At 36.3% G+C, this 5,861-nt stretch overlaps 1 protein-coding gene across 1 annotated transcript in view; it reads left to right on the forward strand.

Annotated features, from left to right (window-relative positions):
* OSMR (oncostatin M receptor) overlaps positions 1-5,861 on the forward strand; it is a 45,984-nt gene that overhangs the window by 38,846 nt on the left and 1,277 nt on the right. The window lies entirely within an intron of this gene.

Genomic DNA, 5,861 nt, shown 5'->3' on the forward strand with positions numbered 1-5,861 from the left:
AGAGTGCTAGGATTACAGGTGTGAGCCACCACGCCCGGCGTCCTCAGGAAAATTTAACAAAGTAAAAGCCCCCTCTGCTCCCACAGCCATGAAATAGGTAATTGGAGCTTTCGTTTCTTCTGTCAGAGGAAATCGTTTGGCTTTCAACAACACCTCCAGGTAACTTGTGACCAGGAAGAAACAGGAACAAAATTGAAGCTCTAAGTGCATTTCACATACTTAATATACTTTGATGCATGCGCACACCCACGCACACACACACTCATATTTACATATTTTTTGTTTCTTTTCCAGGAGAACCCTCACAGAACAATAATGAACATCAGCGACTGCATTCCAGATGCTATCGAAGTTGTAAACAAGCCAGAAGGGATTAAGATACCATCCTTAGGCACTAGGAAGTCACTCACAGAAACAGAATCGACTAAGCCTACCTACCTGTACCTCCTTCCAACAGAAAAGAACCACTCTGGCCCTGGACCCTGCATCTGTTTTGAGAATTACACCTATAATCAGGCAGCTTCTGACTGTGGTTCTTGTGGTCATGCTCCAGTACCCCCAGAAGCCCTACCAAGTCAGCTGGGACTATTGACCTCACCCGAAAATTTACTAAAGGCACTAGAAAAAAACTACATGAACTCCCTGGGAGAAATCCCAGCTGGAGAAACTACTTTGAATTATGTGTCCCAGGTGGCTTCACCCATGTCTGGAGATAAGGACAGTCTCTCAACAAATGCACTAGTGCCACCACCCTGTTCAGAGTATAAAATGCAAATGGCAGTACCCTTGTGTCTTGCTTCACCTTCCCCGACTTAGAATAGCAACCTCTCCTCAATTGCCCTTTTAGGTCCAGGTGAACATTACCGTTAACCAGCACGCCCATTTCTTACCTCTATGCTACACAGACACTGAGGGGAGCAGAGCTGGCACCACCATTCTCATCACCAGGTGCCTTGGGCCTTAATCCCAGTGAGCCACCACTATTTGCAGGTCTGATTAATGTAAGACCACTACAGTCTGGCTAGGTTAAAGGCCAGAAGCTATGGAACTTAACATTCCCCCTTGGAACAGGCTTGCTCCAGAAATGGCAGGATCATGGGGACGTGCTTACCTTGCTGCTGTTTGTTCCAGGCTCATCTTCCGATCAGTAGACCTAACTTAAGGATGGCCATGAAGCGCTCCAGAGACCATGCCCACTCAGTACTCTATAGGTTGGCTGTGGTCCTCTAAGTTCAGTTTTTATCAAGCAAATATTTTCATTAACATTTGCCCTATGTCTAATATCTTAAGGGTAAAGCAGTTAGACTAAAAGCATTTGTAAAGGCCACAGATTTATTACTAGAGCATAAATTGTCAATGTAAATTTATTGAGTTTAATGAAAAAGTCACAGGTGTTTCAGACCAAACAGGCTTAGAATTGCCTTGATGGGATAAGAATTTGTAGTTCATTGACACAGTAAAATTAACTTTTGTGGAGGCACAGACCTAACCTACTAGGTAAAAGGTATGAGTAAATCAGTAAGATCTCCACAGTTCTTCTGTCAAGCTTACGGCAGTGAAAGAATGAGATTGCAAAAAACTCCTAGTGTCAGTTGCACTTCTGCTCAGTAGATATCAGTATTCTACCAGAATTTTTTATGACTACCTCAGAATAGAAGGAAAATATATTATCAAGTAATTCCATTCACATTTTAAGATTACTCTTTTCTTTCAAGAACTATATGCACATGACCGGTTTTCACTTAGCATCCTTTGGACTATGCAATAGGTTGTCTGGGTCAAGATCTCTCTCAGTTATATTCCTTTTATGCTAAAGTAAGTAAAATGAAACCTCATTGTTGGACATGATTTAGATATAACTGTAAAAAACTCTGTGGAGTAGGAAATTCTCTGTTGGCTCTGCAGCAACTTTGCATGGTTTGAACCAATATATGTAAAGCACCTGGTACATAACTGGCGTTCAGTACATGCTAGTTCCTTTTTCTTCCCTCTGCTCATCAACTCCTAATGTTTATCTGTCACATTTCTAAACAAGCACAAAGAGGGCTTTTTGTTTTCCTCACTGCCGTCAGCATGGTGGAAATGACTCTGCCTGTGCTCACGCCTCTCTCTGGTACCAAGCGCCACGCAACGTGCCTTTCACCGTTATGAGGAGACAAGTATCCACATCTCTAAATAATGCGGCTGTCAAGTGGCCTAAATATACCTACACAAACTAGTTCTTCAGTTGAAGCTTTTCACCTTTTTCCTTACCATGTAACTAAGCATTCTGCTGGAAAAATTGGTTATGTGCTCCTAACATAATACAGAGCTGTATCTTGATTAGTCTAATAGTTGTGAGAAGACTTTGGGGCCAGTATACTCGTCATTTATCCTATTTATTTACACTCCTTTATCATGATACAATAATTTTCATTTGAAACTTGTACTCAGAAATGTCAGTGACATTGATGACTGATTTGTACATGGTATTTTTCTTATAGATTTTGTGTAAAAAATAATACACAAAACCTTGAACCTTTGCTATTGCAATAAGCCTTAATTAAAACATTTCACCATCACATTATTTTGTGTTTTATCTACCTCAATGAAATGAAAATCTAACAATTATTCAGTATAGTTGATAAATCACCTCATGAACTCACTAAATTCCCAGGTACCACTCCAAACTTCCTAATTAGAATCTTTAGGACATGGGACCAGGAATCCATATTTTTCATGTTACCAGGCATTCAGATACACAGTAAACTTTGAGGATCACTGGTCTAAATCAAATGAATTCTTCCTGAAATATAACAACATATCAACAGGAAACACTGGGCTACATGACTTTGTGTTTACAATATCACTATGACTTGTAGCTTTGGCTATAAACATTCCTCTCCAATGTTCATAACCAAATAAATTAGTATTTAAAACCTTAGTTTTCAATACTATATGCCATCTTAACATTGCTTTAAGAAGAGTTATTCAGAAACTGAAATTTATATTCATGTGTCAGTAGAAGTATCAAAGTATTAAAAAAAACACATTATGGAGAATTTCAAACACACACAAAAGTAGAATAGTTTAAGAAACCCTTACATACTCTCACCAGCCCCAACAGCCACCACCCATGGCTGTTTCAGCCCCATCCATATGCTTGTTCACTCTCCCTTACATTACTTTGAAGCAAATCATATGATGCATGGGTATATTTGCATTTCTCTAAATTAGCTTTTCTTTTCTAATGTGATCATAATAGTGTTAAAAAAATTGCACCTAAAATCACATTAGCAGAAATTCCTTAGAAATATCAGATCATTTGGGTGGTGGGCAGGGCTGGCATTAATGGCCTCTGAATCCCCCGTCAGGCAGTATGCAGTACTCAGCTGTGTACGGGGGCCACGTGATGATTGAGGCTGGGGGCAGGAACCTCTTCACACAACAGTCATACACCTGCTGAAAACACTTGCTACATTCAAACACCTAACCCATACTAGTCACAGTCAACCCTGTTACCTACTAGAACAAGTATTTATTAAGAAAATCAAGTTGACTTAGACTTAATAATCTAACATTTCTCCTAAGAGCTCTGTTGAAAGATAAGCTGGCTTTCATCTCAAAGAATTTACAAAACATGTAAAACACTTTGCATAAGGTAGAACTTTTAAAGCATTCGAACAGAAATAGAAGATAGAAATTCTTCAGAATTAGTGGTTAAAATAATGTCTTTACAATAACTAGGCATATGCAATTGGAAGAACTAAATATATGTGGTTGTCTTATTCCTCTAAGATAACCATTAAAGAAACAAAGTTTTAGTATATTTTAGTTTCTTTTTAAAAACCTAATGCAGAAGTAGTACCTTATTTTTATATGCTTAAGAGTTTTAAAAATTAAATAATCTTTTCAAACTTCAGCTATATTATGACTTTTTTCAAAGACCAGCTGCATAATAATTTCCCTTGTGGTATTTCCTCCTCCCAGTAGGTGGCTACAGGCTAGTTTATCTGATCAGGCAAGTTTATGCATGAGAATTCAAATACCTTCCACAGAAATGTCACCCTTGTCACATCACCACTTTTATTATATATTATTTCCTCAAAAAATTCAGAGATGTTCTATTTAAGGAGAGATCCAAACCCCATAATGATTTTAAATTTAAAAAACTGAAAAGATGTTTGATTAAATTATAAAGAATGTTTAAGAGAGTGTTATTTTAAAATATTTGGAACAGTTGCTCTACATATTACTGAACTGTCTGTGGTCCCTAAAGGTAACTTCTATTGGGCGTCACATGTGTCAGCATTAGCATTACATGATTCAAATCAAGGCCATATGACTACTGATTGTTTTAAGTTTTCAAATAAAACAACATAAGTTTAAGAATTTTAAGTACATTTTATTAACAATGTATCCCTTTGATAATATTATGCTTCAGGAGGCTTTTAATGCCCTTGACATAAACTGTACACATTATACAAAAACAAGAAAACCACAACAAAAAAATCAAGGTGAGCAAAACCATTTGGGGACAAATCTTATTTAAATTATACACAACTCAATGAAATATTCTTACGGAAAATATATAAATACTTTTTCTTTCTATGTTACAGTTATACAATATAAATCAGATTTCAATGTCTGTTCAGTGACCTACAAACACCAGAACCTCCAAATATGTAGCAGCATATTACTAAATTAGAAAAAAAGAAGAAAATCATGTGGTTAGAGAGCATTAAGTCTGAGATTTTTTTTTCACAATCCCTTACCACTTCTCAAAACTAATTTATACCATTTGTTTTACAATGCAGCTTTTAGGGTTTCTGACAGGCATTTTTCAACAATTACTTACAAAATTTTTCTTCACTCCCCCTCTCCGCCCCAAGACTTTGCATTTTGTGCTAAATCAACCTAGTTAAGTGGCAAAATTATAAGGTATGCTTTATTTGGCATAAATTATATTTTTCAAATTAAATATTTTATAAAGAAAGTGAAACAAAATGTGCAATTTATGCATGCAATGGTATAGCTATCCACCTACATTACAAAAATATTCCAAGGGGGAAAAATTCCATATTCTGTGAGTCATATAAACCTACTATGAATGAAAAATATCCTGGGAACCTGGAACTAAAAGAAAAAAAAAAGAATGCTCCTAGAAAGATTCTCACAGATTTCAATATTCTTTGATAAGCACCGCTATTAATTTCACTGGTATGCTTTTTAATGAGACTCTCACTGTGCTGACACTCTCGAAATTAAGATGTGTAACAATGTATTCTGTGAATGCCGAGACAATGGAGACCCTTCCCAACTTAACCTTTTGGAAAATCTGAAATGTCTGTTCATTCCAAACAGCTCTTCTCTTTTTATAAAAGTCTCAATTCTATCTTTTCTTTTTTTCCCATGTTTTAATGGATTGTGAATTTGAGACAAAACTGGAAGCATAGGACTAAAGGGGAAAAAACTTTACTTCCAAAGAACATTTCCCAAAGTAGTTTACAAAAGTTCATCTCACACAAAATTAGCACCTCACTCTTACCATGCAAAAATAATTGCAGTTATAATTTGAATGACAGACAATTTGGTTTTTATTGCTTAATGATCTGTGCTTTAATGTGGGGATAAAAGGCATCCTCTGAATGGAAAGAAATTTTATATAAATAGCAGTAGGCAAATCTAAATAAGCACTGACATCTCACTGTTGAACACTTTGCCATTGTGACATGCCCGGAAAAATTCAGCTTTAATTATCTCAAGCTCTAGATAAAAGAGCTGAAAATTATTAAAGCCACCATTTCAAAAGGACTTGTACACATTATTATTATAATAATGTATATACTTCCAAAGAGCCTCTTTTAATGTCACAGTCTTAC

Source organism: Propithecus coquereli, unplaced genomic scaffold (assembly GCF_000956105.1).
Source record: "Propithecus coquereli isolate 6110/MARCELLA unplaced genomic scaffold, Pcoq_1.0 Scaffold110, whole genome shotgun sequence".
NCBI classification, from domain to species: Eukaryota; Metazoa; Chordata; class Mammalia; order Primates; family Indriidae; genus Propithecus; species Propithecus coquereli.